This window comes from Rhea pennata, chromosome 8, assembly GCF_028389875.1.
Source record: "Rhea pennata isolate bPtePen1 chromosome 8, bPtePen1.pri, whole genome shotgun sequence".
Classification (NCBI taxonomy): domain Eukaryota; kingdom Metazoa; phylum Chordata; class Aves; order Rheiformes; family Rheidae; genus Rhea; species Rhea pennata.
Window position 1 is genome coordinate 12,911,171 of NC_084670.1, and position 27,818 is coordinate 12,938,988.

Below are 27,818 nucleotides of genomic sequence, written 5' to 3' on the forward strand. Positions count from 1 at the left end.
CTTTGCATGGATGATGAAATTCTTGGCATTGCTTTAGGTAACTGGGCTGGCATTAGCTTAGGCAAAGTAAGAATTCAACAACCACAAGTCCAGACAGGTAGAATAAAGGAGCTAGTGACTCAAAAAAAGTATGACAGTTTATCTGTTGAAAGTCTAAACATGTTAACGACTTAACATAAACAGAGCTGCCCGTATTTTTAGAAAGGCATTTCAAGTCATAAGTAACAATGTTAAAAAAAATAAAGGATATCAGTAACCGTAATCATATTTTCCAAAGGTTCTTCCAGCCCCTTGCAGATTGTTTGTACAAGAATCTTGGAACAAGAGACAAAAAAACAAACAAAAAACCCTACACAAATACAGGTAGCTGGGGTTGCGATTAGGACAATCACCAAGTTGCTGGCTATGTTGCTATGCTATTTTGACTGCTGGCTATGCTAAAAACTCCTCCTGCAACCTTTATCGCACTGTGCCTCAGTTCCCAGTCCGTAAAATGCAGATAATAATATTTTCCTACCTCACAGGAACGTTCTCAGAATAAATCCATAAATGTCTGGGAGACACTGAGACACTACTGTGACAGAGGCCATAAAAACACCTAAGGGGGGAAAAAAATAATAAGCATCATAAATGACCACAGCAAAGAAATTCACAGACAAAACAGTAAAGGTTAAAACTTCACTTACTGACAAGAATTCTTCATCCTGGGGGGGGGGGAACACCTCAATTTCTGTATCTGACAGAACTGAACTCCTCTGATTGACAGAAATCTCCTTCTACTTTTCAGCCTAACATTTATTCCTGACTGAGTTTTTATCCATTTGTTTTCATGCTAACATTGATCCTGCAGCTTAAATAGCTTTTCTCTTTCCCTAGTGTTTATTTCCCTGATGTATTTATAAAGATGAATTATACCACCTCCCTTCCAGTACTCATTGTACCGCCCCAACCAAGCTCTTTGTGTTTGCTCTCAGGTGGGATCTCCATTCTGAGGATGATCAATTTTCTTTCTTATCCCCACTGTGCTTTTTCCCCCCCCACACACACAGTCACATTTGTGACTCACTGTCATCTTGTGACTACGTAAAATCAAAACGTGGTTCTCCAGCTTTTCCAGTTAGTGATCCCTTCCATCCTACCCAGCTTAGAGCAAGGACTTCTCTTCCCAACTCCTCCTAAGCACATGAGCTCGAATGCTATCAGCACCAAGATACCTCCTATTTCCATTACTGCAAGTCCTGAGTTTGTTTCACAAGATATCTTGACCCTTCACAACACCAGTCATGCCTCTCACTGTCACCCTTCGAACGTCGTGCTCAATGATGCTTGCAGGTTGCAGAGAACGTGCATAATCTCCCCCAGAACAGACCTACGTTCAGTGTTAGCTCAGCTAGGTAACAGACAGTTTGAGCTCGATTACGTCGTTAAGCGTTTGCTAAAATGAGCCGAATGACTATAGTCCTCAGAAGGATAAACGATTCAGAATTATGCAAACGTGAAATGCGTTACTTAGTCTTTATCATTTACAAAATACTCCTTTTGTAAACATTTTCAGTACTTTAAGAGTGTGACAGCACCCTGAAATCAGGGTGTTTGATGGTTGCGGTGTCGCGCGCTGACTCAGTGCTGAGACAAGAGGAATGCCAATTCACTCCCAATTGCATATACAGCTCAGACAACCTACCAGCTTGTTGCCACAAAAAGGAGCACATACACCTCCCATGCCCTTACGGGCCCCACGCCTATCCTCTTGTTCGTGCACACCTTTGAGGCTCTTCCCAATCCCTTCCCAAGCTGAGCTCACCCAACCAGCAAAAATTTGTTTGCCTATCTGAGGAGAGAAGGCAGCTCGTTTCCCCCAGCACAGTGAGTTGAACCAGCCTGCGAGTGGGTCGGACAAGTGCCAGAGCGGTCCAAGGGGAACGGCAAGCTCACCCCTTCCACTGGCAGTGCGCCATCAGATCAAACTCAGCTGTATCATGAAACCTCAGCCTAGTGAACCAAAAAGCGATCACCTTTCCAAGGACTCAGACAAGTTTGAAGCTGTGCTTTAATAACCTTCACAAATAAATATATTCTGCAATTTTATGTTATGCAGCATTGACTTCAGTGACTCTCTAGCAGTGCTTACTCTACTATATTTACTTCTGGCATACATTTGCATCGCTTGCTTGCGGTCGTTCAGAATGTGTTCCTGCTCTAACTCCTGAGGTCCTACCCTGTCAATACCCATTCAGAATGCAGCTATTAAAGTATTTCCCAACTTGGACTACGCTGTCCCTCTTGGTCTCTGCAAAAGCCCTCGCATGCTGAACACAGTAAATTTTTTGCCCCTGTATACAGGGCCCCTATTCTTACCGCATCACCTCTCACTCAGTATCGGGTGGCCAATCCCCACCTTCAGTTGTCCCATATTGTCAGTCTCCATTCCTCAGTTCAGCATTTCAAAAAGGGAAGGGCAGGAGGGGGAAGAAGAAGAAAAAAAAAAAAAAAGAAGAAGAAGAAATGCCACCTGGAACTTTTAAATCACTCTCTGGGGCTCGAGGAAAGCCCTCTTTCAAGTATGCAAACTGCCTTGATACTTTCCTTTAGATGCTCTTTCTCCAGTCAGGTTCACCAAAAATCTGGCTAGTTTGGGCTGCTGCATGACATTTCTACCTGCCCACCAGGCCGTGTCTCCCCAGCTCCCATTTCTCCCCAGATGATCTGAAACCACCTAAAGCCTCATCTGAGTCAAAACAACTTGGGTTAGAAGGTTTTGCGGGCAGAAACAACATTTTGATTCTGTTCTACATAACGCTTTGCCCATGGCCAAGATTCTTAAAGGCTGAATTAATAGAAAAAGATTGTACAAATCTGTTCTCCTTCTTCCCCCACTACTAACATGATGACCATTTCAATACTGGCTCTGCTTATTTCTTCATCAGCTAGTCTTTGTTGCAAGAATGGCAATCACATCTGAGTGGAATTCATCCAACAGGCGCATTGTTAAATCCCAGGACACACTATCTACAGAGAAGGATACTTAAGCTACTTAAATTGCAACCCTTTATTAAATGCATAAAAATGCTTGAAATTTCTGTAAGTCAACAATTTATATTATTTTCCTCTCGTATAAATATCAGCCTCTGCTGCTAACTATGATATCGTTTTTTACGCATTTCTTTTGTATTTATTCTTTGGAAACTCCATGGAATTTTCTATAGTTCTAATACTTACAATTGCAACCTTCCATGGTTTACATGCACTTATTCTAATAAAGACTCCTTTTTTCAAACGCTTAAGTAGGTTCTGTATTTATGTAGTAGGGTCAGTTCAAGTCAACTATTCTCCACTACACCACAGTGGCCCTACTGCTGTAAAAGGGAGGGAAAATGCCATCAAAAAAATCTTTTCTGTACTGGAAATACTAAGATAGAGACAAAAAGAGTAAAGATGTTTAAGGTGAATTTAGAAAACACTCTCAGTCAAACCAAGCACTGTATAATACACAGTTTAAGACCAATAAAATCCCTTGCAAAACAGGAGCTGTTCAGGTGTAAGTGATCCCTTAAATTCTAAATTACTTTATGTTGGTCTGATGTACATAGAATCATAGAATCAGGTTGGAAGGGACCTCTGGAGATCACCTAGTCCAACCTCCCTGCTCAGCAGAGTCACCTAGAGCATGGTAGACAGGGTTGCATCCAGGCGGGCCTTGAAGATCTCCAGAGAAGGAGACTCCACCACCTCCCTGGGCAACCTGTTCCAGTGCTCTGTCACTCTCACAAGGAAGAAATTCCCCCTCACATTCAGGCAGAACTTCCTGGACTTCAATTTCTGTCCACTGCCTCTTGGCCTGTCACACGGGACAACTGAAAAGCGTTTGTCCCTGTCCTCTTGACACCCTCCCTTCAGGTACTTATACACATTGATGAGATTCCCCCCTCAGCCTTCTCTTCTCCAGGCTGAAGAGGCCCAGCTCTCGCAGTCGTTCCTCAGAGGGCAGACGCTCCAGCCCTCAGATCATCTTCGTAGCCCTACGCTGGACTCTCTCCAGTAGCTCCATGTCTCTCTTGGACTGGGAGCCCAGAACTGGACACAGTACTCGAGATGAGGTCTCACCGGGGCTGAGCAGAGGGGCAGGAGCACCTCCCTCGACCTGCTGGCAACACTCTTCCCAATGCACCCCAGCAGACCATTGGCCACCTTGGCCACAAGGGCACATTGCTGGCTCATCGTCAATCTGCCATCCACCATCACTCCCAGGTCCTTCTCTGCAGAGCTGCTCTCCAGCAGGTCAGCCCCCAGCTTGTACTGGTGCCAGGGGTTATTTTTCCCTAGGTGCAGGACCCTGCACTTGCCCTTGTTGAACCTCAGGAGGTTCCTCTCTGCCCAACTCCCCAGCCTATCCAGGTCTCTCTGAATGGCAGCACAGCCCTCAGGTGTGTCAGCCACTCCTCCCAGCGTGGTAGCACCAGCAAACTTGCTGAGGAGGCACTCTGTCCCCTCATCCAGGTCACTGAAGTTGACCTGAAGGGGGACGCCACCAGCCACAGGTCTCCAACTAGACTCTACGCCACTGATGATGACCCTCTGAGCTCTGCCTTTCAGCCAGTTCTCAATCCACCTCACTGTCCACTCGTCTAACCCACACTTCCTGAGCTTCTCTAGGAGGATGTCATGGGAGACAGTGTCAAAAGCCTTGTTGAAGTCAAGGTACACAACGTTCACTGCTCTCCCCTCATCTACCCGGCCAGTCATTCCATCATAGAAGGCTATGAGATTGGTAAAGCAGGATTTCCCCTTGGTGAATCCATGCTGGCTACTCCTGATCACCTTCTCCTCCATATGTCTGGAGATGACATCCAGAATGAGCTGTTCCATCATCTTTCCAGGATGACCGGCCTATAACTGCCTGGGTCCTCCTTCTTGCCCTTTTTGAAGACTGGAGTGACATTGGCTTTCTTCCAGTCCTCAGGCACCTCTCCAGTTCTCCAGAACCTTTCAAAGGTGATGGAGAGTGGCCTGGCAACAGTCTTCCCTTCTCCAGACTTTCTCCCTCACGTCCAGGCTCCAGGATTCATGAGGGCTGCCCTTAGCAGTGAAGACTGAAGCAAAGAAGGCATTCAGGAATTCTGCCTTCTTTGTATCCCTTGTCACCAGGGCCTCCGCCCCATTCAGTAGCGGGCCCACATTTTCCCTAGTCCTCCTCTTGCTGCTGATGTATTTGAAGAAGCCCTTCCTATTGTCCTTCACATATATTTAAGATTCAGTTTTGAATGTCACAACTAACTTTACAAAAACAGACGTTGTGCTTATATAGAGAGGGCATATAAACACTAGACTTCTGCTATTTAGGATTAAACATTAATAGAAAAATGTATTCAGCAGTGACAAAAGTGGCAATGGCAGTTCACCGGACATAAACTCTTACATGAAACATGCTACAGTCTCCATCATACCAATTTAGGTTGCTAGAGACCTAGAGTGACTAAAGAGATAGCACATCAATAGCATTTTAGTACATTAAATTACATCCTTCCCTTTTTAAGGCAAAAACCCAAAACACATACACAACCATCAAGATTAACTCAATGCCAGCAACAGCAGCAGACAGGCTCTCAAGAACTTCCACATTCTGCATGCCAAGTGTAATATTGCAAATTTCTCTGCAATACTCTGGAACAAGGATTCAACACCCACGGCTGACCTCGGAAACCTCTAGACCCAGAAGCAGGAGCACCACAGGCAGAGTTTTTGCCAGTTCCACAGCTTCTGCATATCAAGTACAGAAAAGACGACAAAATATTTTCTGAAACTCTTCAAAGCTTCTTTCTTAATCTATGTGACAATATTTACTGAACTCACAGCACCAGCAGCCACGAGTGTTTCACATTGCACTGAGGAACAGCAAGGAAGTCCTTGTTTCTTGGTAAGATCCCATGCTGTTTGACACAACATGAGGTACTATGAGAGGCCAAGAAAATCTGCAACTTATCACAGGAATATGGCAAATTGTGAAAAATTGGTATTGCAAGGTGAGCTGACCAGGCAAAGCTTTAGTAGAGCTCCATAAATACCCCAGTCCAACACTGACAGAGGTTAAAAACCTATTATCTTTCCCAAACAGCTGCATGAAGGTATGTTCAATAGGACACTCCGCCCCACCAAGCTACAAAGTAGATGCTGCTCTTTCAGTTCCACAAATACAAACCACAGGGAGCATTTTAAATGAAAGTGTTATGAAGATTACATTAGGCAAGTTTGATGTACTGTAAAAACACTTGCACACAGCATTAAGAGGGAGAACAACCTTTAACACCTGCTTTCTCTCCAAACATAGCATTATCTCTGTGCATGGCTTGGCTCTTAATGGGATGAAATCTCAAGCTAAATTATATGGCTTACCCTGCCAGCAAAGAATACTTAAAATGTTGGGACCTAGTGGCCCACTGATGCCAAACTGTCGAGAATATTCCTCTAAAAATGCACACACTGCAAAGCTGCTCAGTTGGCTGGTTCCCGGCAGCACGGTTACACACAGCAGAGAAGGTTTTCACCTCGGTGTGAAATGTTGTGACATGAGAGGAGACCCGGCAGCTGGAAGGGGATGCTGTGATCCACGCAGCGCCAAAAATCATCATCATAAATATTCACATGCAGATTGATTTGTTTTCTTACCAATGGCACATTGTTATTCACAAATATTAATTAGTCTCTAAATACCACCTGTTACTCAGCCCTCCCCTCTGCTGCCTATTAAGATGCCACAAGGATCCCTCGCTTCAGAGGCTCGCAGCCGCTCCACACTGCTCCAAGATTTAATGATGTCTCAACTCTAAACTTCCACCGCTCGCTCGGCTACTGGGAGGAGAGGCAGGGAATAATTACTTCTGTGTGTCGTTCTGTACCGACCTCTCCGGAGGATAAAAAGAACAGCATTAATGGACTCTGAAGGGAGCTCAGCCCAGCCCGTCTCGGAAGGGAGGGAGGACAACTGCGCAGTTCAATCTTTGGAGTGGAGAATGGTTTTCAAGATCCGGACATCAAAGACCTCAGTGAGGCGAGAGTTCAAGCTCAAACACCCTCCTTCGCTGGAGGCAGGGAAGTTTCCAGTGCGATCGCTTGCATTCTAGACAGAGCTCAGGCACAAGGAACTGCATGTCACATCCCACAGCGTAACAAACAGCAACATAACTAAATCGCAGTCTGTGACGAAGAAAGCTGCTACACACCTAAGCCACTTTCTTTAGACTTCTATACCATTTTCTCAAAGCATATCTTTGAAGATAAGAGATACAGGTGTAGGCAGACAGCTAATAAAAGGCACACTGGATTCTTCCCTCCTAATAGGAGCTGAGGAGATGCTCCCTCCTCTTCCCGACTGCCTGCATCACCCATCACTTGAGAAAGCCAGAACGCACTAATGAAATGCCCGAGCTGGCAGCACGCTTGCAGCCGAACAAATGACACACACGAATGCCCAAGTAGTGACCTGGCTTCCCCATAAAACCTGGATATAAAATCCCTCAGACTCTGAAACACACACATCCTGATCACTCTCAAGCAGAGAGGAGGAGGGAAGATGAGTTCTCCTCTGTAAATTCAATACACAACCCACAGCAGTGCTTGCCCGGGGCTCGCACCTAGCCCCGCCGCGGGAGACGAAGCGGAAGCGTCCTCCTGGCAGACACGAGCCGAAGCACTGAGGCACCAACTTCTGAGAACCAGCACTGGCTGCCTCCGTCACCTTCAGAAGTGGCACCGCGCACGTACAGCCACAGGCTGTTACCACACAACCGACAGATTTTGATACCAAGGTGCAGAGACACTTCCTAACACGATGCACAACCTATTCAGAACTTCTTCGAAAACAACAAATTTCTCTCACCAGGTAGATGGTCTGAATTTTCACTAGTACAAGCCAGTATTTTCAATGTTTTATGTATCATGCCATCAGCTCTACAAAACAGCTACAGCGCAGCGTAAGTAATAACTAACAGATTTAATGTGGTGAGGAGAGTGGGTTTTGCTGGAAAGTGACATCTATACACGACCCTGTCCTTGCTGAGTATGCCATCAGGGAGATGGAGCAGGGCGTGCTATGGGGGTTTTACTACTAAGAAAGAAAACTCTGCAAGAGTCTCTGTGGACAGTGACAATCCATAGGATGCAGGTAGAGCTGGAAACTGAAGATGCCCATTTAATTGTGTCCTTGTACTCAGCTGAGATATTCAGGAGTGATTCTGCCGTAGGGAACTGAAAGTTTGGCCAGGAATTTTACTTCTGATGCCCATAGGGTCTCAAATTGTGTTTTACCATACTATCTTCACTGTAACAAGATAGTTCTTGCAGCATTTTATATATTGGTCAGAGAAAAGTAGCACTCCAGTTCGAAGAAAAGACTCTTACTCAGTCTACATTGCTTGAGGGAAAGGGACTAAGTCTTTTCAAACACATCCAACTACTCTGTTATCATTTTATTCAGGGACATCTCACCTCCACACCCAATACTGTTAAATGAACAAGAGTAATGACAAACCTGCATCACAGGGGTACAGCTAGGGACACCCAGTCCACAGTTCTTCCTGAGTATCAAAAGGCAGCAGCTTCATCGTTTTGCATACTAGATTAAAGGCTTTTCTGTACTTCAGCAGTACTGAAACAGGCTGATGGACCAATATAGGCAAAAGCTTCATAAAACAAGATGTGGCTGAAGTTGCAGGCTCATCATGCCTCATCATGCAGCTGATGCAATGTTAGCATATGTGGTTGCTGCTCTTGTGATATCCCTACATGCTCAACACTAGGGCAATGTTTTTGGTGGGGATGGCTGTACCCATGGCTAAAAGGAACGAGTCTGTGTCAAAATTCACAAGGTCGATCAGTCTTGACTTTGGGCAGTAAAGCACAGGTAGGTCATGTCTGTCTTTTCAATTTGCCTAGAAGTTTTCAGTATGTTATCGTATGCCTTAATACTTCTTCTTAAATGTTTTCTCAAAAGAGAGGACACACAACAATACAAGGTTCTAGCTTAGAACAGGACGAGCAGTGTCCCTGGAGCAGGCTCATTTTCACTAGGAAATCTCCCATTCCTCCATAGCACATCCTGCACAACTCTTTCCTTGTGATTATTTTAGCACTGTGATGAAGAAGGTAAAGCAGGAATCACCTTTCTGACATGGGTTGGAACACAGAGCCTCCTCTCTTCCCCCAAAGAGTACTGATATTCTTGCTACAAGAGGGAGGCCAATTTCACTCTGTGCCAATTACAGACATCCTGGGAATCATCTTCCCTGCTACTGTGACAGCGATACAACTGCCTAGTCATTTCTCCCTCCCAGCTGATTAACACATTCTTTTTATCCAAACTGTATAGAACAGTGGACATGATTACAGCTACCAAACAGTTATAAATTAAAAAAAAATGATAAAAAAACTTTTCAACTTGAGTAGACTCTCCAAGAATTTAATGGAAGTTCAAGGAATAAATTGACAGGATAATAAGCATGAAATTAGTGTTACTTAGTGAGTAATCAAAGAGATAAAGTTATATATATTTCAGGAATTAAGAACATCCAGTTATTAGGAAATAAGATCAGAATTCTTTTTAAGAAGAAACTAATTACAATGCTGATGGTCAAGTCACTTGGAAGAGAGAGAAGGAGAGGGATATGTTTGTTTTGTCTAGGATAAGCTAGAAAGGAGCATTCTTTGAGCATACAGTGTTCCCCACTTCATCTTCTCCAAGATTTTAACTCCACATCAAGCAGACACTCTCATACAGAACAGCCTCTCAAGGAGTGTAGGCTTTGAAGTTTTTTCAGAAGACGATACTGGTACCTTGTCAATGCCAGCAGAGTGGAACTCTTCTAGCACAGAAGCACAGCAGGGGACTTGAGATAACCATACGTCCAAACACCTACATGCTGGAACTCGCAGGAGTGCTACCAAGTATAATGTAAGGACTAGGATTGCTATTTGAGGACTAGTGGCTTCAAGTCTCCTTTGGTCCTCCAATAGCTTACTCTAAATGACAGGAAATTCTGACTGTAACGGAAAAAAAGAACTTTTGTATTATGGGAAACAAACATTAAAGAATTAATGTCAAAATGTAAAATGGGTGGTTTGGGGTGTTTTTGTCCATCTTTTAAACCTGTTGGAACTCACTGCATCAGACTCTTGCCACAACAAGATGATCTTCAAGATGCTAGCATTAACATCTTGCTACAGCATAAATCCAACAAGAGCAGAAGAAAAATTTCAAAGAAACTATTACATCAAGTTCCCATCGGTGGTGCCTGAAATGTGTCCTCTTACTACACTGGAGGGTTGACATTACTCTGTCTCTCTATACAAGACGTTTGACATACAGCCTGAAGAACCATTAGGTTGCATTAACGCTGGAGAATTAGCAGCTCTCTCTTCCAAACTGGTAAACAATTGCTACCAGCAAAACCTCATCCTAAGTATATCACACTTTGTTTACACTTAATCTACAATTTTATTTTTTTCTTGAAAAACTAAAACAACATTGAACTGTTTGAACCTAAAAGGTTTTCACTTTAGTAGCAGCAATGCTACAGTTATAGACAAGATTATTTCAGACTGGAATATCCAATGAATATTATACACTGATAGACATAAAATCTAACAAGCATATTTTTAAGTAACAGAGAAACAGCATTGTTCTTTCCTATATCAGAATTACGAGCTATAATCCCCAATAAGTGATTTGCTGTGACGGAAACTATTAAACTAAGGAGCACTTCCAAAAAATTATTTAAAATAAACATGTTTTTGCTTATTTTCCTAAGCAAAATATAGAGCATCTTGTCTCATTGCTGCATCTGCTTCTAATATATGTATGTGAATATAGAACAAAAAATTGAATATTGAAAATAACATAAATACATTGCATAACCACTTTGCTCTATAATTTCACATTTACACCATCACGTAGTGAAACATTTGCGTCTTCAAAAACCCACAGAAAATCAAATGTGACATAATCAACTCATTATACCTAGATTTTCACCTTACTTATAAAGGCTAGGTCACCACTACATATTTAGAAGGAAATTAACGGTACTAAAGAGCAAATTAGGCACAATGACCGATTTTGGATACTTAGAGATCTTATTTCTTGTGCTTATACATTTGGCATTAAAGGAAACTCAGACACACAAATGTATGTGTTTTGACATTATTTTGGGGGTATTCTTCTGAGAAGTGAAGTTCTATTTTTAACATACATATTTAAATAGCGCATCTTAAAGTATTTTCAGTCTTTATTAGGTTTATGTTTTTAAAGTATAATGGTATATTTTACATACATGCTCATTTTTAATGACTATCAAAAGCATTCAAATTAAATATACATTTGTATGCATAAAAACACATAAACACTACTTTGCTTCCCATACTTTAGAGAGAGTTAAATGGCTAGGTTAAACATTCAAAAGTAAAGCACTGAACCAGCTCTAAAGTAGTGATGGACCTTTCAGCTGATACAGAAATGGCTTTTTCCTAATTTCAGTTTATTCACTTAACTCAATTCAATAACTTGATTTGCTCAAAATAAGATATTGATTAAGAAATAACAGCATGAAGATTTGTTTTCATTTTTCTATCTAGGAATAAACATTAAGTTCAGGAAGATGAGATCTACTATTTACAAATAACTGAAGAGCCACAACATTGTTCTGTCACTATCCAGAGTTAATAAATTATCTCTTCTAAACAAAAATACCTTGAAATCAATACCTTTTCTATTTTAAAAGCAAAATGCTGCAATAAACTTGCTTTTTATTTATATATCTAGTTCATTTAAGATAAATGTTGTTAACATTTAATGTTTTCATGCATTCTAACTGAGCTTCACTTTTGAGTCGCAAGAATTTTACATCAATATAAATTCAGCACTGAGTACAAATTAAATGAATATTTGACTACCAAAAATATGAACATCAAGTATCTGAATGCTTGTTTAGAGTATTTTAGCAATTATAACACATGCTCATAACATTGACAAAAGGTGTTAACTTACTGCAAAAGCTGTACTTAGCGGCAAATCAAGGCATTCTAGTAATTACCAAACTACTAATAATTAACCTCTCCTTTGAGAAAAGTAGTAACATGAGATCAAAGTAACTGATTTACATCAAAGTTTCTGCTTGATTTATATCATTATTTAAATCACGTCTCAGAGAAGGAGATATTTATTACAAAGTAGAAAAAAAGTTTAACACTAATTCTGACAATGGTCTTTACTGTCAGCAAGGAGCTAGGGGAGCTCCTTGTCTAAAACCTACTATAAATTTGGCAGAAAATTCCCAAAGGTCCCTTAGCCATCCTATCAATTTCAGGAATGATAGTCTTTAATTTCAGAATATTAGGATGTGATTTTAAAAAATGGAGATTTAAGGAGCATATATTAAAACCTTAACCGACACATGGTACTGCTACCATGTTACTATGGGTTGCAATTGTCATACCACATTCAAAGTATTTCAGTAGTAAAATACAACTTACAGCTGATCCATTATTAATGGGTAGAAAGGGGGTGAGAAGATGCTCTTTTATGTTTCAATAAGTAACTGTTCCTCTTCCTCTTACACATTGGATTTATTCCTCAACTGATCGCAACAGGTGACTTTATCCACATGTGATTGTTTAGAAAGGAAACTACTGGAAATTCCTGAAGCTCTACAACCACGTTTTGGAAAATGCTTTTGTATAGTTTAATACAAACATGAAAGCAGTGAGCAGGAATGAGATATTTTTACAATTACCTGGGAGCTGAAAAGGCTCAGAAATGTAGACTCATTGCAGCGCATCCCTAACCATGCCAAGGATCAAGCTCCTGCTGGTGAACAAGTACCTCCTATTCCTCAGCGCACGACTAACATCTAAACAGCGCTCAGAGCGAGCAGTGGAATTAGCAAAGCATCCCATAGCTCTGACACAATCTTCTACTCACAAGGGGAGCAGGAAGGGAGGACAACCTCTTATCTCAGACATGGTATTTTTCCTTTATTATTAGAATTAAAGAATTATGAGAAACGTACAAAGTTAACACAGACAAATGTTTTTCTTTCTTCTTTTTTTTTTTTTTTTATCTTGCTAGTATTTTAATTAAACCCTTTGTCATGTCTGCTGAGCAAGTTCAAAGTGTTGCAATGCAATAGCAGTGGGAACACAGAAGTCTTGTTACGCTTGGGGAAAAATGTTTTCAACTTTTACTGAATCAACGACTGTAATTACTATAAGAATAAATCAAATTTATAGAAGGCAAACACAAGGCATAATGATTTTTGTGCAGCCATAAATGAGCTTATTTTTGTTGCAATGTGATAAAGTTTAACATTTTCTGCATGTCAGACTGACTATTCTGATAATATTCTTTACATTTCCTCCTTATTAATGAGATGAAAAATTTACTATTAAGATATGCACATCATCATTGTTAGTGCACAAGCTTCAACAAAACCTTAAAGCACTTCTTTCTAACCACATTTACACAATAAACACATACACCAAACTCCTGCTTTAGTGTTAGGCAATACTCTGCTCTTGCAAAATATGAAGAGGTGAAATTCAACAAACTAGCAATCCATTTTTTTTCCCCAAAAATTCTGCTCAGAATGCTGCAACACCGAAGACAAAAACAGTTTTAATCATTTCCAAAGATTTTTCAATTAGCTTAATGTGAGACAACACACATCTCTCATCAAGCCAAAGACCATATCTGCTATTTTAAAGCACGTTCACATCTCCACTCTCCCAACTAACCTCTTGCGAAGAGCAATCTCCGATTGCTAAGCTATTTTTCATTTGCCTACCTCTATTCATAGAGAACGAAGCATGTAAACTGGCAGATTTCAAGGACTATTAAATAACCTGAATAGCTTACATGCATAAAACCAATTACGGTTCTGCAAAACCTGCAAGTAACGCTACTGAAACACGTGACCGCTTTCCCACGCGGTGGCAGCGCACAGCGCCAAACACTTAAAGCCCTCACCGGCGTCACACTGTGCAAGCGCACCGTAAACACCAGCCATCTACTCCTTGGCCGAATGTCAGGTCTGGAACGTAAACGCGAACGTGCACGCACGCGCATACACATTTGAGTACGCAGGCATAGGCAAGGCCTCCCATAATCAAATAAACCTGACAGCTCCTACCCGAAGAGGCATTTTTATGAGATAACATAGTTCAAGTCAGCAGAACAGTTTGGAGGAAGTTATTCAAGAATTTTCTATTTACAGATTTTGGTTTCTCCTTGACTTGGTCTGGAAAATTACCACGGAAACATAGAGCAGAAAATACTTCAGGTAGCCTGTCACCTCCGGTGCCGAGCGAGACAGCTGAGCAATGACACTGGAGCGGGAAGGATGGCTCGGGAAATGTTTCTGCAAGATCGCTGCAGAAAGACCTTTATCAGATAGCGCCTATAAATTTATTTTCCGCAAAGGAACCTTCTGGCATAATGTGCACAGAAAGGACATAAAAAGCAATCTATCTGCCAGTGAATCTAAAAAGTGAATATGAAGGCAGGAGAGGCAACATATTTTGTTGAAATATGTAGATACACCACTTAGATCTCGATGCATGCCACTACCTGTCACCAAAGGGTGAAATGTTCTGATCTCTGCTGACAACCTTTCTGCTGAGAATATTTCCAATATTTCATTTATAAAGTTTGCAAAACACCCATCGTTCTCCCCAGAACTCAGAGGTTATGTTTGAGAGGCCTCTGCGCGCAAGGCTACAGCATAGGAACTACTGAAGGGGCTTCAGAGCTCCTCAGCCTCTCAAGCACTGCTCAGCATCGTTTTAGCGACACTTGCCGAACTACATCCAGAAGACAACTGATGACTGTGCAGACTAAACTCACTTGTCTAATGAAGAAAGGAAAAGGAAAAAAAAAAACACACACACACACATCCTTCAACAAGGACGACCACTGCCCCTTGCTATCACTAGCAGGTTAAGGGACCAGCATCACTCTCGCTATGGCCAAAACACATGAAGAATGTGACTTGGCAGCAGGGGATACAAAGCTTTCACTTACGGATTAAGCAATCAAATCATCTAGAAACGAGTTTACAGATTTGCTCTTTCATTTCTTCTTGCTTTTGTTTGTTAATTTGCATAACCTGCAATATTAAAAGCCATGCAGAACAGCAATCACGTCTTTTATGAACAGTTTAAAAAAAAACAGTAACAAATAACCATCCAACTAATCTAATAAAGCTACTAAATGAAAATAATATTCCACTGAAAAAGCACAGATAACTTCAGCTCAAGTTAGAGATACACATGCAGAAAAATAGGACCTCTATATGCAATACAACTCAATTTCGGTGAGCCAATATTAAATTATAATTAACTAAATATTTTAAAATACAAATATGAAGATTAGGCAATGTAGAAAAAGGGCAGATCATCTAAAAGGGAAGGGATCTAAAGATACACTTAAATATTTAAGCCTGTTTTTGTCCTGAATTTTAATCATTTTAAACTAAATCTTTATCATTCTATTAACATAAAGTTTATGTATTTTGTATAATACGCTTGCTCATTGCAATTTTTTTTAATCGTTTAACCTTCATATTTCTGTTTTTAAATATGCAGCAACTACTCAAGCCTCTGGGTATATTTATATTAATTACAGTGAAACAAAATGAAAAGCCTTTGCGCTGTTTTAAAGACCACTTAGACTTTTCCGTCAATGTGCTGTAACAGACCCGTAGGATACGTCCCTGAAGTATCCAAGTCAAAGACAATAGCCGCGTCAACAGCAATTTGCCCTCATTGTGAAGGCAAACATTTAACAAAAAATGGTAATTTAATATTTGTATTGTGCTTGCCCCAAAGACCTCTGGTCAGAGCTAATATTCAACGTACCAAGCAGCACTTCCACCTTCCGCCCACACAAGCGCAGCTCCTGCCTCCCCACGCGCGCGCGGTGCTCTGGACGGACGGACGTGCCAGCACCGGCCCGGGACCCGGCCCCGACACAGCTGGCGGCAGCGCGCGGGGGAGAGGAGAGGAGAGGAGAGGGCCGGCACCGCGATAACCCCCGCTACGCCCCCCACCTCCAGCCTGCGCTCAAGCCTCGAGCAAGACCCCTTCCCCAGCGCGACAACTCTTAACTCTATTTTCCCACCCTAACTTCAATCAGTTAATAACCCATAAGAGGGCATCCTCTTTCGTTCCATGGAAGGTGAACGTTAGGACTCTTCCGCAAGAGACACCATCAAAACCTTTAGGGAAACCTGCCAACCACCTCAAGCTGACCTGGGTGCTTGCTGGCTCTCACAACAAGGAGCTTGAACAAATTTGCAAAGCATGATGTCTCCTTTTAAAAACTTCCGCAGCTCTCATGCTTATGAGAGCATTAATTCTATGCTTTATCTACCAACTTGCTGATCTCTACTTTTTGTAGAAGTACGCTCAATTCTGTTGCTACATTAATGTATTCATACTGCTGCCCATGTCTATTTTCATCTGAAAGAGTGTAACTCAAGTTCTACATTCACATTTACTTATTTTTATGTTCTCCTACAATCAAAACACAAGAAGGTAAATAAAAAGGCTTAAAAAGCTTCCTCCCAGCATCTATCCAGAAAAATATTTTCTTAGTATTTATGTCTTCCCACTACAACCAATTTCTTACTCTGTTATCGACTGCTTTTGAGGTAGACTTATTATACCACATTAAGACAACAGGCATGTAGGTGCGTCTTGGAACACATTTTCTAAAAATCACACACAAGCACACAGGAACTCCATATGCAAGGAAAAAAAAAAACCAGAAAATTTCTAGTCTTTCAGCCCACCACTAATAATGCAGAAATTCAAACTTTATGCAGAACACATCCCAAAAACAGGCTATTGCTTCAGAATGTTATTTCAGAGTATTAATTTTTTTTATATGTATATATATATATACACACACACACACACACAGCATAACCATATTGGATAAACATTTGAGGTTTTTCAAAGAAATTTCCATTGCTGGAAAGTTTTTGACCAAACTCACTATTTGATCTCAGAGAGAAATGAAAGTTCAAAACATTGCAATGCAACATTTTGTAGATGCTATTTCTATGTACATAGATCTAGTTATTGAATACAAGCAAAGTTTAAGTAGCAAATAAAGAATTTCACATCACATAAACCACCCTGTACCTATGGGAAATAAACTGAAAGTAGTCTACTCCAGCAGAGATTACAGACTATTTAGTCTTGTTTAGACACTGAAAACTAGTAATTTCTAAGACTCAAACTCTCCTCCAAAAGATACCTGGACTGAAGAACAGAGGTAAGTTATTGGCAATATCCTGTAGAGCAGTGGTTAAACATTCTTAATCCACAGTACTGCTGCCTTATAGTCAGCATTAACTTTCATCATTTCCAGTCCCACACTCAGTGACTATATATTAGTTATACATAAACCAAAGAACTAAATGGTGCATACATTCCACATATACAAAAATCCTGAATTACATTAAAAGTTCAACCCAGAGGTTCCCAGCCTGATCCTAGGGGCAGCCTAGCATCAGGTATAAAGAAAACAGCTATTCCCACTCACAATTTCTCACCACCTTACAGTTTCTGCCACATTTTGCTTAGTCAAATCTCTCCAAACTACCGGGATGCTGCCCCACGGCCACCACTTTCTCGCCTGCTCTCCACTCACACGACGGGAAGCAGGTGTGAGCAGGCTTCACGCTAGCAGATGGGATCCTCTGAGGAGCAAAGGGGGGAGAAGGGCCCCAGGAGCCCTCCGCACAGCGAGGTCCTGCCTTGCTGGGACACTGAGCCCTGGCTGGTTAGCAAAAGGTGCAACCGAATGGCCGTAAGGAATGGTGCAGATATTCAAAAATCTGCATTGTTATACGAGACTCCAAACATTCACCAACAATAATCAACGCTAAGGGATAAAATATCAAGTCTCCCTTATCAAGCAGTCTATCAACAAGAAGCCGCTGAAACCCATTTTTTTTTCCTTTAGACAACTTCAGAGGAAAACATTTGCTTTAACTCTCTCTTCTATGCTAACAAAGAGTCTTTCTTGGTATTAAGTTTCAATGTCAATTCATTTCATGCCTTTATTTTGGTTCCACCTATTTTTCAGACTTCCACTAACCAACTGTAGAAATCTGGTGAAAGAATATCCCGAAGTGAATGACTTATTAGAAAGCAAAAATACCAGCAAGAGAGACCAAACTAGGCACGGTATGTGGCCAAATACTCAAGCCTACGATCTCTCTCAATAGGTTTTGTCAGATCACATCAAACTACTCAGGAACATTGCCAGGTTTTTGGGAGAGGCTTGGTGGGTTTTGTTTTGCTATTTTTTGGTAGCCAAAAAAGGCACAACTTCAGAGTAGCACCAAAACATGGCGCTGCACGCTGGGATTTCAGCACCCGCCGTTCCAGCCGTGGCTAAGATCTCCAGTGCCCTATTAAATTCTTACTTTTTCAATAGTATTCAGGGTTGCTGTGGCTTTTGAAACAAAAGAAAAAAAAAGACATCCCCTAACCTTTAAAAATCCAGTTTGCCAGAATTTGATTCCTTTTAATTGTGACAACACAGAATTGCAGGCTAAACTATTCAGCTACCTACCCAGTTAATTTTAACAGCTGTATTCAGAGTCTATGTGAATCACATTTAGAAAATTATATATATTATATATAAATATGGCATGACATTCAATCAAGTTATCTTTTAGCACTTAATTTCACCCTTAAATAAAATTGAAGGTAGTTTCTACAGTCACCTGGAAATTTAAATCAGGGAGGGAAGTCTGAAAACAAGCAGCACCGAAACAGCCCTCTTCACGAGAGGGGTTTCCCAGGGCGGATGATCCGCGCTCCTGCCGCCAAGGACCAGGAACCTTCACACCACCGGGCATTTCTAGCACAAAAAGCTGCTCTTTCATAAACGTATGGCCTAAACGTGCTCGTACGAGTTTGCCCCTTTCTGGGTCCCGGTTTGAGAGCCTTTCAAGCCCAGTAAGAAAATCGAGTAGGGCCAAGTCACAGGCTCAACGGAGACTAAACCCACGGAAGCAGGTCACAACACCCCAAATTACCCTCCTCTTGGCCAACAGCAACAAACCCCCAGCGCCACGAGGAGAGGAGCACGGCCGGCATCTCCAACGCCCGCGTGAGCGGGAAGCGAAGGCGAGCCCCGTCCCCGAGGCTTGCCCCGCTCGACCGGCGGCTCCCTCAGCGCCAGCACGAGCGGGAATTAGTGCTGCTGCCAAGACAGGTTTATATGCTGCACGCCAGCAGTTCTACGTTCTCCCCAACATTAAAAGTCAGCAACTTATCTGCGAACCAATTAGGCCCACCATAAAGATACACTTAAGTGTTGCAAGAACAAATTGCATTTTAGTAGCACTGTCCATTTCACCAAATTTAAATTAGATTTCGCATAAAAGCTCAGCTTTAGGTACTGCATAATCAGTCTCCTATTTATGATTTCTCACAGCCTTAAGCAACATAAAAAACTATTTGTCAGATACAGTATTTTTTTTTCTAAGATAACTTTCAACATGCCAACTCTTTCCAGTGTCAACCAGATGATGTCCCTTCTCCTCTCAAAGCCAATAGGATACTTTCATGCCTTCTACCTTTCTCTCTCTCTCTTCTTCTTTTTTTTTTTTTTTCTTTTTTTTTAAGAGCTCAGTTAACCCTAACCAGCATTTCTCTTTAATTTTTTGTCAGATGACTTCTCCAGCTGCAAAAATTTAATTCCTGATAAGACTACCTTTCAACCAAAAGGAAGTAGACTTTTGACCAAGGGCAACTGGCTGCACCAGCAGAGGTTGTTCAATTCTGTTTAGATTTTTTTCGTTGTGCTCATAATCACCGCAACATCAGTGGACACAGAAATGAAATAAAGTGGGGAAAAAAAAAAATCTAATGCATCCTGATTGCACAGGTACTTACTAGCAAGCTTAGCTTGGCACCCCCAAAGTCCAAAGTGAGGAAATAGAGACTGCTGCAGCTAAACAGAGATGCTTCCAAGTGCAGCACAGAGATAACTTGGCTGCCTATTAGCATAGGTTATATATGGCAGTAAGTTTCCAGTATTACCACACTTTATGATGTTAAATAATGTGTTGTATGCTGTACAGGTATATTTTATTGTACATTTTTTCCAGTTTGACTTTCATGGACTCTATATAAATTGCACATAGCTACTTATTGCTTGTGGTTGACAAGATACTAATACATTATCGGATCATTTGAGAAACAGAATTCAATAGCGCAACTGAATACTACACTTTAACACATATGTAAAAACAAATGATGTGGACAAATTTTTAAAGTGCTTACCAACATTATGAAATTAAATTTTTTAAATGAAGAGATACTAATTTTACAGCATCTAAATGTGTACTACAGTACACATTCTGCATATGAGATTGCACCCTGAAGAACCATACTACAGTGAAAAAATTTCCACTGGAAACACAGGAATGATCTGGCTTTCCTGCAAATAAAAATCCCCAAATAAATGTTCTATTAGCATACGTGTTTGTGTTTCATTTTCTGATAAGAGAGGTTGGTTAAGACTTAAGCAGCAGATAAACCACAGAGCAAGCACTAAACCTCAGGACTGTCAGCGTCCAACTTGTTTAAACTTGACTGCATGTAGCTAAGCTTGAACAGAATCTAAACTGCTGCCCTATAACAATTTAGATCATATGTTAAAAATCTTTCAAGTATACTTATTTGTATTTTGATATTGCCTGAAGGCCCTAAACCAGCATCATACTCCACGATACTGGATTCTCTACCTATCTCGAGGAAATTATGATCTAATATAGACAAGATGCAACGAAGAAGTACAACAAGCAATCAAGGGAAGACAAGAAGTGGCAAATCATAGAATTAAAGGAATTAAAGGTTCACTAACTACCAAACCACCCCTTCAGGCAGAGCATGAATAAAGATAAATGGTAGCAGTCCTCATAGGAACCCTTTTAAGGAATAAATACTTAAGAACTTTTGTGAACTAACTGTAGTGCTTCCAAACTTGAACGATAACTACTGTTAGATAATGCAATTTATAATTTTTAAAATAAGCAGAGAAATAAAAAGCTATCTACGTTCTTGCCATTTTCTGTAACAACTGAAACAGAATCAGTACAAGTGACCAAGCAGCAAGAGCTCAGAAGATCTCCTGAAATCCTCTTCGTTTGTTTCATTTCACTTCTTATATTGCTAAAATACAGAGAAAGATCCTTAGCAATTTGTTAAAGGTTGCTTAGGAAAGGGCAATTTTAGCCATTCATCTTCACCACCCATTTTTAATGCAAGGTCAACAAAAATTACATTCACTGAGGGTCCTCGCTTGCCTAACCAAAAGCCATTTGCCTCCTTCCCAAAGGAGTCCAAGGAACTGCATGTTTCCATGAACGCGCTGCCCCTTCGTTAGCGGGTCCGGTTTGTTATGCTCACTTGTTTCTTACCATCATCAACCAATTCACAAAATAGGTCAGAGATTCTTACTGCACTTGTAAAGACCAGGACAAGCAGTCTTCCATCTTGGATATTACCTCAATAAAATTTAAATAAATACAGGATTTCATATATTCAGTCCAAATAAGGTATTCATCAATATAACTTATAACACACTAAATATACAACTTGATCAAAAAAAAGTTCAACTTGTTTTCTATGACCACATTCATCTTCTTGAAAGCCATGCTTCACTGGTTTGTCCTTCCTGGGTAAAGCAGATTCTGTTTAAAGGCTAGTAATGGCATTTGCCACATGTCATGACAGGGGATGGAAGGAACCAAAAGCCATAAATTCAAGCTGAAAGTTCGTTCAAGGCTGACTCTGCAGTTTAGAACCTTTGTCTACAGGATGAGTAAGGTACCACCAAGTGAAAACAACCAACAGTGACAAGAAACCCCAAACCTAAAAACATCATAAAAGGTAGAGAGAAAGAAAAAATACATGATTTACTAAACCACTGCAACTTGTTGCTGTAAAGACTAAGAACTAATCACAGTCTCTGTCCTCGTATTTTTTTCTTACTCCAACAAAACCAAAATTTGTAGGACCTCAAATCCAAATTTCTATGCAGAAAATACATGTGTGTAACCTGGCCAGGTAGTAGTGATTATATCACAGCCTTGAAAACCTGTTGGAAAGTTATGAACCACTTTGAAAAAAATCTTAAATTATGGAGTCTCCATTCTTCATAAAAATAAAATAACCAGCTATCGCTCATTCATCTGAGGTTACCAAGTATTTACTTCCCTAATCAGGAAAAAGTAGACCTTCTTGAGGTCCTTTCTTTCCCTAGTGAGTGGCCATGAATATGAATATGGATAGCAGGACAAAAGGACACAAAATAGAAAGAAAGATAACATACAAAAAAAAAAAAAGATGCTACTATCAATATTTGAATAATGAGGCAGCTTTATCTTAATCAGTATATATTTCACATGGGTGACAAGAATATATTAAAGCTATTCTGAAGCTGGGCCATTACATTGCTTAGACAACCTGTTAACCAGTGTTGTTGGCAATTAGGAGCCCATTTTCACTGGAGGCTTTCTGTATAGCCATGCTTCAAAGGTTCAGTCTGTAGTATATTAACCTATCAAGAAACATCCTGAGAACTGCTCCTGTCAGGTCAGCTCATTGTCTACAACTAATTAAACCTACAGTTCATATTCTTAAAAATAAGTTGATGTTCTTCTGCCAGCTCAATATTTGCACAAGCATGAGAAAGAAAACTTTAAGCAGCCAAACTACGAAACACTACACAACATAAATGCCCTCTATCCTTAAGTCATTTTATTTACTTTCAGTAAAGCATTTTTATTTAATTCCTCAAACCTGAAGGATGGTGCAAGCACATATGATTTTGTGCAGGTACTCATGCATGCACATGTACATGCATGAAATGAAAGTTTATTCAATTACTTTTCTATTAAGGGAAAAATTGGCATTTCTCTAACAAAGCTGTAAAAGTTACCTGGAATGCAGATCCTAATCACTACTGAAAAAAGCGCTGAAAGAAGGGTTCCACGCCTAGCTGCATATAAAGCTGTTCCACAAAGATTAGTGAGAATAAGCAATGAACTCAAAAGAAATGGAAAAGAAGGGACCGATGGGCACAGAATAAGTAGCGTAAGAATGAAGTGACAATTGCCAAAGTTTCAATTCCCATTGCATTGTTTAAGGGAAACAGTAAAAATCTTAAGCTGTATGAGCAAATAAGAAAAAAAAAATCAGTTTCTAAATGCATGGAGGAGAAATTACCCCAAACTGACTAGGTAATTAGCCTTGGCCTTTAATAGGGACGACAGTATCGAGAAGGCTGGGATGAAGGCAGGATGCCTAAGCCAGTCCAGACAGACACGAGAAATACTACAACCAGAAGAGGAAGCACAGCTCTAAAGGGCTCAATGCACCAAAGCTCAGGGACCTAGAAAGCTCCCTTGCAAAATTCAGATGGGGCACAATTACCACCAGTCTGACAGCAAATTTATCAAGTTACACTGGTACTATAGGATTAAAGAATAGCAAATGCAAATGTCTTTTTAAAGGCAGCAAAAACTAATTCTGCTATCTAAATGTTGGCTGATTTGATCTCGGGAGTAATGAAATGTTTTAAAAACGTTTCAAAAGACAGATAATTAGAGAGCCGAAGGAAAGTGAAAAATAGGATAAAACACAACTGGGGTTCACCAGCAATAATTTGCGCCAGATTTTCCCAGTATGTTTTGCAGATAAAGCACGAGATTTCGCCACACAAGATGTGGTAGACCTTTATCTGGATATCAGAAAGCATCGCTATGATGTTATATAGGAAATAACTAATTTAGTGGAAGAAAATAAAAACAATATAAAAATTCTAAGATAAATATGAAAAAGGGTTAAAGTAGTGGAAAGATAATGCACACAGAGGGAAGATGAAGCTGTAGTAGCTTCCTAAAGGTTTGTCAGGGATATACTTTTATTGTTTATATCCATGTCTTAGAGACAAAAGAAGAATGCTAATGAAATTTGCTGCATGTCAACACAGAGGATGACATCTATCATACAGTAAAGAAAAAGCTAACTTTAAGGGCATAACAGAAATATGATCAAATACTTACTACAGCAAACAAAACTGTACTCAAGGGAAAAAGGGAATTTCTGATATAATCAAGTAAAAAGTGATTGAAAATTTTTAAAACTTGGTGTATTAGATAGAGGACAGTTAAGTGAAATAGCTTTAAAAAAGGTTTCAGGGAAAGTCTTTTCAATGTAGTAGGGAAAACCTGCTTGCATTACACAAAAGCTCAGTATAGTTTTACCTGGAATTCTGGTCAAAAAAAAAAAGATTCCTTCGAAACAAGACCCCACACGGGGGGCCAGTAGCAGCATAAGAAAACAAACTGGAGGGCAATTACTGGTTTCTGAAAGTTCAGCACAGCAATAAATATTAGGTAGCAAACGAAACTGTAGAGACTGAAGGATGAGGTCAGTACAAATACAAATCAGGTTCAAAACTACCCCTAAACAAACTCAGGCTAAAAACAGGAACATTTCTTACCATTGGAGGAGAATAGTTTAGAATGCCCCTTCAGCTTGTAATAACTACAGAAAACAGACGATTTTAAAATGGTACTTAATCAGATTACAACACAGATTCTATGGAACAGCTGCCCATAATGATTGCATCTAGTTCACTGCTATGTGCATTCACATCAGGGGGGGAATATGGTTAAAATTTGAAGTGACATTGATATTGCTTTTCTCTTTTAAAAGCAAATTCTATAGCATACAATTGAGAGAAAGAAAAACGCAACTAAAAAGCCAGGAAGAACACAACTAGCGAAGGAACCAGAGAGCAGGCTCTTCTCTTCATTAAAAAAAAAAAAAAAAAAAAATCACTGCAGGTTCTGTTCAGACCCTGGTTTCATTTTAAAGATAATTCACGATAAGAAGAGACAGAGCAGGGTGATAGGAAGTGCAAGAAGGGATTTGTTTTGCTTTAAAGGGAAAATTAGACCTTTGGTGTTAACAAATACTGCCTGAAAACCTAAAAGGTCAGAAGTATTTCTTAATTCACTAATAAACTCACTCTCACAGAATGTTTTTCTTCAGTTAAAATCCAGCTCCCCAAAGTAAGTCTCAAAGATTTTTCCCTCTGACCTTTGAGTGCTCTTACAACATGAAGACACAGGCACAGGATATTATGTACTTTGCTTCATAACTGAATTGAGATTTGTTTCTGAACTAAGTTCAATATAGACACTTCTCTTAGATTAACCTAACACCAAAAGGAAAGTGATTCAACAAATAACTGATTTAGGAACCAATCATTACAGTCACATTGGTTTATTCAGATTCTTTTAATGACTCCTAATTAACGCTTCTGTTTTTTTTTGTTTTTTTTTTTTTTAAGGAAGGAGCAAAAAAAGTTGAATCTTTCTAGCAGAAAATTCCAGTAACAAAGTGATCACTATATAATATTACTGAATTAATTCTAAAATGTGTGAGTATGTATGCAGGCACCCACTACAGATACAGATATAGCATAAAAAAAATAAAGATTTCCACTTCTCTCTTCCTAACAAGCTCTTCTCCTTTTCAGAAGCAACACTACTGGAAGCTCCAGTGATGAAAAGATGACCCTTTAAATTGAGCTATTAAGTCTTTTGTATCTCAATCTGAGATGAGCAAAAAATGCACATAATTATCCCATCCACAAAAGATGCATTTCCAATACAAAAGTTAATAAAGTCCCTACAGTGCATATAAACAAAGGATGGATAATCTATATTAATTGCTAGTTGTTGAACAATGCTTTTCTCTGAACATTTTTAATCCAGTGGCCATGCCAGATTTAGCCAGCTCCATGAAAAATAATCAAGGTGGAGTCAGAAGGCAGAAAACAGAGAACAACTGCTCTGGTTTGCTGCACACTGCTCAAGGTAAGGTTGCTTCATACACAGACCCGCACATAGTCGGTCCCCAAAGCCTTCTATAAACCGCAGACACCAAGATGAAACACTTCGCATTTTGTAAACATGCTACTGCTTTCCTGGAGTTTGTCTTGTAACAAAAGCAAATACACGCTGCCAGAAATACTAAGCAAGAATGGTCCTGTAGGAACTGGCAAATTCCATCACAAACCTCAAATGAAAGCACTCTTGAACAGTAATAGCCCACAGAAATATTGCAGTAATTCTCCTCTTCTCCACACCAAATCAGAGTAGCAGTAAGAGTAACGTCCCTGCTATGTAATGTGAACAGCACACACAGACAGGAATTGCTATATTGCTATATGGCCAATAACTGTATTATCCAAAGCAAAATTACAACCTTAATGGGAAGCAAGGGAAACAAGGAAAAGAAGTCAGGACACCAGATGTCTAAAAGAGAGTATTAAATGGATAGCTATCACCACAATGTCACAACAGGTTTTGGACAAGCGGCTCAAACTCAACTTTCACATCACATCAAGAAAATGTGATGTGACTATGAGAATCTGGATCCTGAACATCGTCTTTGTTTCTTCTTCTCTCTGCAGCCTCTGAACATTTTTAGTTACAACATGAGGAAGGCGGCAGAAACACAGAATAAATAATTTGAACAAGCTGAATGTTCATTATCTTGTCATAATGCACAAGATCCACATGTTCTGAAAGGCTTCTATTCTTTTCTTTAAATATTTTTATTCAAATAAGCTCAAATGCTGTAGAACCTGAAGTCAGACTACAATACCCAAAGGGGAATCTGTATGTTCTCTTTTTCATCCTTAAGAAAAAATAGGGTTTTTTTTTTGTTTTTTTTGTTTTTTTTTTTTTACTTCCTGTGTAAATACTATATTCTGTGCCTGCATCTTTGCATGCATCTTTTTTCTATGCATGCCACAGAAGCACAGCCCTCCATGCCTTTCTGTAACTCCATTATTTTAGTTTAGTTATTGCCAATATAAACTAACTGAAAATATATGGTGGCCATACCAGATCAGACCAGAAAGTCCATCTAAGCCCAGTATTTCAGCTTTTGTAGTGGTCTATAGCAGACATTTTGAAAAGTATAAAGATACAATTCTATTGTATCAGCCTCTAGGAACTGGCAGGTAGGGATATTCCATGTTGGAGATCATATGTAAAAACTTCATGCTTTAATGGACACTAATAGACTCAACCTTCTTTAGCCTGTTCTGTTTAAACATTTGATTCCTCTGTGATGGGTTCAGAAGTACTCCTGCGGCAGTTTCAAACCCACTATCTGATAATCCCAACATCAATAAAGACTTAATGAAATTACAAAAAACATAAATAATGGTTTCTTATCCCCTTTACCTTACTTTTGACAATTTTAAAAAATTGTCATCCCCAAGCATTTGTTTCCTGGATGAAGCACCCTGCTGTACTAGATTTCCATGCCCATGGAAGCCACTCCATACCTCTAACAGTCACTTCTGACCATCTCTGTACTTTTTTTTCCCTTTGACCTTCTCCTTCCTGCAGCAAAGTGAACAGTCCTACACATTATTCAAGATATACAAACATCATGCCTTTAGGGAAAGGCACAACAACATTTTCTATTTTGTTGTAATTCTTGACATACTATTTATCTTTTCATTGTTGGCAAAGACTGAGTTGGTATTTTCAGATAATTTTCCACAACCTCCTTTTTTAACTGTAACAGCGAATCCACATAATAATCCATACGTACATGGAGTTCTTCCTTCTCGTACGCATTTATCAACACTGAATTTCACCTGCAATTTTACTACTCCACTCAGTGCTGTTAGAGTCTTCAGCCGCTCATCTGAG

At 40.0% G+C, this 27,818-nt stretch overlaps 1 protein-coding gene across 7 annotated transcripts in view; it reads right to left on the reverse strand.

Annotated features, from left to right (window-relative positions):
* The window catches only part of PTPRF (protein tyrosine phosphatase receptor type F), a 386,501-nt gene that overhangs the window by 292,084 nt on the left and 66,599 nt on the right, over window positions 1–27,818 (reverse strand). For 3 of the 7 annotated variants that reach the window (XM_062581928.1, XM_062581933.1, XM_062581927.1), the window contains exon 2: window positions 518–598. The exons of the other annotated variants lie outside the window; for them this stretch is intronic. The gene's annotated coding sequence lies outside the window, so the exon portion shown is untranslated. The remainder of the gene's footprint in view (window positions 1–517; window positions 599–27,818) is intronic. 7 annotated transcript variants of the gene reach the window in all.